Source organism: Neopsephotus bourkii, unplaced genomic scaffold (genome assembly GCF_033783945.1).
Source record: "Neopsephotus bourkii isolate Nb327-2 ecotype Australia unplaced genomic scaffold, CSIRO-AGI_Nbou_v1 NB_1388, whole genome shotgun sequence".
Taxonomy (NCBI): Eukaryota; Metazoa; Chordata; class Aves; order Psittaciformes; family Psittacidae; genus Neopsephotus; species Neopsephotus bourkii.
This window is the reverse complement of record NW_026901866.1, coordinates 3,888,850-3,897,024: the sequence shown is the minus strand read 5'-3', so window position 1 is coordinate 3,897,024 and position 8,175 is coordinate 3,888,850.

Genomic DNA, 8,175 nt, shown 5'->3' with positions numbered 1-8,175 from the left:
GCAGTTTCATTGAAATATTAATATTAGTTAAAGGAAGGTTGGCACTTGGGAAGAATTGCAGCTTGCATGTTTGCGTTCTATGTCACTAAGGTTAGAAAAGATCAGATGCTTAGTCTGGCTCATGAGCAGTGGGTGGCTTCCTTAGCTCTAGTGATTTGCAGACTAGTGGAGTGGCTGCTTGGAAGCTGTTTTGTTTAGCTGCAATTTTTTCATTGCATTTATGAATTCTGTTAAAATACGGCACAATTACTAATTCTAATTATTTGTAACTAATATGTTAATAAATACAGTTATATTACTAATGAATGAGAATTGCAGTGGAAATAGCAACACAGGCAGAAGGTCTTGTAATGCAAAAGAACACATTCTGCTTAAAATAACCTTCCCCATATAAACCTATACTCAGTAAATGTACCATGTTTTCTAGATAGGGTTACAAAATATTTACCAAATAAGCCGTGGGGGCCTTGAACACAAATGAGTTTTTTTCTGGTCCTGCCACCTCTGTGCTACATGTTGGAGCATGAAAAGTTGCATCAGGTAAAGGAAAAGCAATATGCTAGAGCCACAGAAAAGTAAATGTTCTGCTGGTGAAAGCAGACTGTGTTTTATCTGAGGAGCAGGGCTAGGTTTTGCTGCTCTAATTTATGATATTTCCATGTGAACAATGGTCAAAGATCTTAGCACCTGATGGCTGCCATCAGGTGACTATGGGCTGACTCAGCCAACATAATAAAAAGAGAGGGCAAGAAAGCAATAACAGATGCCACCTTGTACTGCATGTAGTCTTTCCTAACTAAAATGTAATCAATGCTAAATGGTCTGAAGGCATTTTAGAATGCAATATAAATTTAGAGAAGCTAGGAAAAATAGGATTAGTAATGGAGTGAGGAACTGAAAAGTGTTACTTTTTTGAAACAGAAAAGTGTATCAGCTGCAAAACCTATTCACAGCACAAGAATGAAAGAGATAAAAAATAGATTCCTGTACCAACATATTCTTCAGGTTGGCATTATCTTAATATAGCACGATATTCTTTCTCCATCAGAGTAGCTGACGTTGGCAATACTTTAAAAGAAAGTTCACAATTTATGTTATTTCATTTTGTGTGTATTCCTTTTGGAAATATGCATGCTGTATCTTGCCTAATTCAGTTTGCATTGATATGGCACAAAGATAGAAAGCGTAAAAATTAATCCAAGCAACAACCAGATACAGCATATATTAATGGGCTCACGCTGGAGGAATACTCGACCAGAGATGATGCTGTACTGAAAAATTATATGGACAAACTGACTAAATTAGAATATCAAGCTATTTATATAATATTAATCCATTGACTTGAGAAGATGAAGCTTCCTGGGAGACTACCATTTTTTCTAATAAGTTTTATTTCAGCTGCTAAGTTAGTATGAAGCAGAAAGTTATTATGAGGGGATATATGCATTTGGAAAATATCAGCTTCTGCCTCAGGTAATTTAAAGCTTATTCACATCCTCTTTATTCTCATTTATATAAAAAGAATAGTCTATCTAATGAGTCAACCCGTTTTTTGAGGGCTGTTATTCTTCCCATAAATTAAAGGGCAAATTTAATGATATGTATGTGTATGAGACCACATTTAACTGCATTCCTAAATGGATCTAGGCTGTCATAGGTACACCAGGTAGTGATACTTCAGCGTAAGCATGTCATTATATACATCTCTTCTGACACTGGTTTTCCTTTTCTGAAGTAGAATCATCCTTGTTGCAAACTGAATTGCAACCATGAATGTAGTTCCAGCTTTTTTAATCATATGAACACCACTGCAAAAAATTATCTGGGGGGTTTTACCCATAAAAAGTAGATAAATAAGCAATACATAAAAATTCTATTCTAACCAGAACACAGGCTTGAAATTTTTCTCTTTGCATTTGAAGTCATGGACTTATGTCATGACTGAATAAACACCTCATCTTTTGATGACACCCTTTCACTGAAAAAAAATAGTGGATAGTCTTGGATAGAAAATATTTCAACCATCCTAAACATGATATATTCCTAACTTACTCTGTCCTTCATTAAAGCTGACCACTATCAGACTTACATGCTCCTCAGTGATGAAGGCAGATGCTAGGCTGCATTTACCCTTCAAGCTTTCTTTAATACAGCTACTCTATCTTGAGGAACTTGTTGTCTTGAAGAGGTTTTCTATCCGCAAAACAGAGACGTGGTTGTCTTGCATGTGCTCCTGTGACAAAACCGAGAATTTCCCTAGCAAGAAAAAGAGGTAAAATTAACTTTACAGCTTTGCACTATAAAATATATGACACTCTAAACTCAAAGAATAGCAACAAATTCCACAGGGCTCCTGTTCAAAAGAATCCTAGGGTTTTTTGCAGTTTCAGTTCATAGGCTGCTGCACTGAAGTCTTGCTAGAAATCACCAACGTGTCACTTCATTTTGACAGACGTGGCAGAAAACCTGATCTGAAGTTTCTTCTCGTTTCAGTTGTTTGTTCTCTTGCTAAAAAATTAATGTTTTAACTTCCTTCCAAGCAGAGGGCAGAAACTCAAGACTGACATGTCTCTTTTATAATTTATTGTAACAAAGTGAGATTTTCAGTAGTAAGAACCTGTTGCACTTACAAATAGGTTTGCTGGTACATACTATGCACTGCTAACAAATCAGATTTCCCAGAACCTGAATGCTGACTGGCATTTATTTATAGCATGACTTTCAGTTTCTGTTCAACATGCTAGTGCCAAGTGTTGGCCTCTGAATGACTAATAGGAACCCAATCAGATGGCAATCAGAATAGTACTCTAAGCTACTTTTGAGAATGCTAGAATTGAGTTTAACAAAACAAAATTATTAAAATTTTACAGACTTTGGATTTTCTTGTTCTGACAGCCATACCGATCTTATACGTGTCTGTGGTACTTTTATCACCCTATTCTCACAGTATTTTAATGTTGTACACTTTACTCTTTTCATAAGAGCCTGAAAGGGAAAGAAAATGTCATGCTCATTTTCCAGGTGCAGAGAGAATTTAAGTGTAGGAAGTTTAAAAGTGGGAAAAGTCTCACCTCACCTACAGGTTGGGCAGAGAAGAGATTCAGAGCAGCCCTGCGGAGAAGGACTTGGGGGTGTTGGTCGATGAGAAAATGAACATGAGCCAGCTTCAGTGTGCACTTGCAGCCCAGAAAGCCAACTGTATCCTGGGCTGCACCAAGAAGAGCGTGACCAGCAGGTTGAAGGAGGTGATCCTGCCCCTCTACTCCCCTCTCATGAGACCTCACTTGAAGTATTGTGTGCAGTTCTGGTGTCCTCAGCATAAAAAGGACATGGAAGAACATATGAAAATAGGCTGAGAATGTTGGGACTGCTCAGCCTGAAGAAGAGAAGGCTGCATGGAGACCTCATAGCAGCCTCCCAGTATCTGAAGGGGGCCTATAGGGATGCTGTGGAGGGACTCTACATTAGGGACTGCATTGATAGGACAAGGGGTAACTGGTTCAGACAGGGGAACTTTAGATTGGACATAAGGAAGAAGTTCTTTACTGTAAGGGTGGTGAGGCACTGGAATGGGTTGCCCAGGAAAGTTGTGATTGCTCCATCCCTGGCAGTGTTCAAGGCCAGGTTGGACAGAGCCTTGGGTGACGTGGTTTAGTGTGAGGTGTCCCTGCCCATGGCAGGGAGGGCTGGATCTTGATGATCTTAAGGTCCTTTCCAACCCTAACTATTCTATGATTCTATGTACCTATTCCAAACTGCTTGTAGGAGAGAGATTATCTCTATAAGTGATTGACCTTATCATAAAGTAGGTGGAAGAAGTTGCCTGATTTCATCATCCTCCAGTGATTAGATGTATCTAGATTAATCTTGGTAACTTGGTTGGTCTTCCTGCCTGGTTTTTGGGCTACCATATTTGGGCAAGAAGAAATCCACTTGATGATTTGTTCAAGATCACAGAGAAAGTCTACAGCACATCAGGGAACTTAACCTAGATATTGCATTTCTCAGATTAGCACCTTAATTGGCAGACCAAAAAACTTTACTTTGGTTAAGTTCTGTTAACTTGTTTCTGTAAGACAATTTACCGTCACTGCTTAAATCTTTGACAAATAAAAAAATTCGTATAAAATCTCATTTCTCTTTTATTATATGCTGCAGTGCAGCCTGTGATTAATTGGATTCACTTTCACAGTTTTAAAACAGGGACTTCATGAGCTTTGTAAATAAAATACTGGAGAAATTTCACAAGGACCCTGGATCAAAAATAACAACAAACAAACAAGAGCCTTAGAATTCCTATATACATTTTCTGCCAATATTGGAATTGGGTCACATAATATCTTTTATTTTTAACACATTCGTTGTACATGCTGGTGGTCTGACTGAGAAAACCGAAGGCTCAAATACTAGAGAACAGAAGTTGTTTTCTTCATGGAGTAATGTCTTTGAGAAAAAATCTGTACAGAAGACCTGACTCTGCCATGAATTCTTGTCCTCTTACCTCCTCTCTATGAACCTACGTACCCAATTCTCCTCTGTTTGCAATCTCCAATTTATCATTTTTCCTCCATTCCCCTGTACAATGGAGAGATCAGCCACTGCCTTGATTGTACCTTCAAAACTGCGCATTCAACATTTTCAAGAGAAGTATATCTGAGGTTTCTTTTTGTAGTATACTAATTATTTTCTTTTTCATATTTTTTAGCTCTGCTGCATAGATTCATTTGATGAATGCAAAAGTTCAATATTGAGTTACTGGTGACATTTATAGCTCAAAATTCCCAAGAGAGTATCCAGTACGTTCTTCAGATACAGCTCTTGCTTCCTTTGAATAGCGTTTGAGCAGTATGAATACAGGTATCATTTACATTTATTCTTACATATAGAATACAGATTTTTATGTTGCTTATAAATGTTTCAATGAAGTATACTGTACTCCAGTTGAAGTGGATGGCAAAAATCTCATGTTGGTGTTAAAGTGACAATATGGAGGGATTCATGTCAACTAACATAAAATACCATGGTGCAGACATAAGAATCTAATTGCAGTTATAGCCCCTGAAAACAAAGAAATTGCAGGGACATGTTCACTGGAAATATTTTGCTTTTTTACATTAGGATCATTCCCCCCAAATGGCTATTTTTCTCTCCATCCCTTTTAAAAGGGGTCTAGACAAATACTCTAATGTAGGCCTTTTCATTACAGATGCTTACATTTAAAAAAATAAAAAATAATAATTAAAAAAAACACACCAAACCACAGAACAAAAACCTCCTCTTTAAGAGTCTGGTTCAACTCAAACAAAATCAACACTAGATTTGTCTTTGGCTTCGCTGGATAAGCTCCTCAGTGACAGTGGAATACTTCTAAATGAATACAAAGTAGGATGGATGCACTTAATTCTAGGCTGTGTAACATGCTTATACATTTTCTGATATGTATTAATATTTTCTCTTCTTTCCACAGTTCCTGAAAAGATGTATATCCTAGTTGCTATTTTTAAGCAAAGCTAAGTTTTAAAGAATGCTATTAGCAGCAAGTGGATCTAGCAATCCCTCTGAAAATTGCATACCTTAATTGTCCAAGTTCAGTGCTTTGAGTTTGAACTACATGCTGTAGTGTTTGAAGCACTGACCCATTCAAACCAACATCTTAAACTGTAGGGTTATACCACAGTGAGTTGACAGGGTAAAAAAAGAACTACTAAATGATTATAGAATTCTCTTATTATGCACAGTTTTATTGTGGCAAGATGCCGGGGCTCATAAAATATAAATGAGTTTTAAAGTGGGGGGAGAGGAGAAGAATGTTGTTAAAGTTAGTAGAAGTTCTTTTTTCTTTTTCTGCTTTTTTTTTTTTTTTTTACTGGCAAGGGAATGCAAAAGACATCAAAGCAGTTTTCAGTTTTCCTATAAATCTATACAGAAATGAATTTCAGCAGCAACTTCTCTGTCTTTCATTGCTGAAGTTCTTTCAGAACCTGTAAGGCAGTATAATTCAGTGCTTTTTAAATTGCTTTAAAGAAACATAATAAATCCAATATAAAAAAGAAAAGTTCATGAGGTTTTTTGTATAGATATAACATGTACAGTTACTGGATCCTTTTTCTGATTTATCAAAATTGTTTCAAAAAAATACCTTAACAGATCTGTCCATGAGCATTTCACTTTGAGAAGTGCTCATTCATTTCTAGATGAGAAGCCCAACAACATGGTATAGCAAGCTAATTAACTAACACTGCAGTTGCTTTACTTAAAACCATGGGTAAAGGTATGAATCTGTGATCAAAGATCAGTGAAAGAATGTACAAATCCAGCATGCTGTCCATGATCATGACAGCCCCAGGATAAACACATTATTATCCAGATACTCATAAATTCATTACCTTTCATATGACTTTTTTCTTGAAGGAAGTATCTGCCAAAAGTGCACCATGATGTATGCAGACACAATTCACATTTTCGCATGTTCTGATTTAAGTCTTTTCTTAAAAGACCTTGGATAAACCATTTTATGTTTGCATTGTGGTCTGATTTTTGAAGAATTTGCTCCTCCACTAGTGGAATATACAAGTGCATCAAAGTCATTCATATCTACACTGAATAGTGAAACATACAGCTTTCTCTGAACTGTTTATTCTCTTAGTGTTTAGGCCCCAGGAAAAATGCAGACATCACAGCATGGTCCTTCTAAGGACAGGTTATCTTCTATGCAGCTCATTAGTCTTGGTCTAGGATTGTGCTAAGATGACACTGCAGGTTCTTTGTTATGAAATTTTACTTTAGCATTGTTTGTTCCTCATGAAACACAAGAATTGCTACACAGTGAAAATACAACTTATGTGATAAGCTTTTTATATGAGGCAACTTATATCCCGAAAGGATGCCCAGAATTGTTACTCCACATATTTCTTCCCAACAGAAAGTCAATCTCATTTTCCAGTTGCACATAAGATTTACTTACCCAGTCCCAGTAGGTTAAGCATTTTTCTTTGTTTCATATAAATTCTGTTTAAAAGTCCCAACATAATGAATTAATTGCGTGGAAACTAGCATTCTGTAATGTTAACCTGGAAGTCATGATGTTGCTAAGAGTGACAGAACAGCTCCTTTCCATGTCTCCTTTCTCCTGCAGGGATTGTTCATATTGTAGTAGATCTACTCATAGCTTAATATGTAGTTTAAGAAAAAAGGCAAGGATCCAGCTACCCTCTCCAGTACTTTTTATCTTACAAAAATTATCCCGCCTTGATTCTTCTGCTGTTGGAAGAACTATGGCACAATGATATGAAGGATATACTACAAATCTGGCCTAAAAGGGAACATAAAAAAGAAATTCAACCCAATTATTTTTTTTTAGCTCTACAGTGATTATCCTCATACAATTTAATGTCCAGTGTTTGTCCCTCAAACTGAAAGCTCTCCAAAGAATCACAGTTTTGAGAACTTTTACAAAATGTAAGATATATTACTTGGTTGTTAGGTGTTTGACACGAAGTTCACATGAGCTGAGGAACCAGCCTTACAAGTGTGAGGCACTTGACAAATGTCATTCTGGCAATCGCCAAATTCTCAGAATTGTACCTCCTTCTGATTCCTAGATCAAACACCATTGTGATAATGATTCATGTGTATGTTTATGTAGTCCAATAATCTGTACAATAACATTGCACCAAAATTGACTTTCCCACCTATGTTAACACACTTTATATCGTTTCTATTTTGAATATTGTTAGTAAAATATAAATAAATATATAAACTATATTAGAATACATTATAAATGAGTAAATATACCAAGGTGTTTCATTTTAAGAATGTTAATAATATTCCATTGTAGTACTCTTTTAGGTCTTCCTATTTTTTTTTTTTCCAAAATACTTGCAGTTATTGAAAACTTAGAGCAACAAAAAGTATCTTTTATCACGACTGACAGTTTTGTTCTATAGAATAGAAGATATGATTTTCTGAATTGAAGTAAGATTCCTATTACCAATTATATGACAAATTGTATGAAAAGTAATTCTGAATTCTTTAGAAGACAGCCTGCTCAAATATTTCTGTTAACTTTATCCAACTTAGAGTGCCTTAACTGTTATGCAAGTCTAGGAGTGCTAATTTTCCATTTCAAAATGGATAGGTCACCAACTTTTCTTTGAACATCTAAGCTGTTCTCAT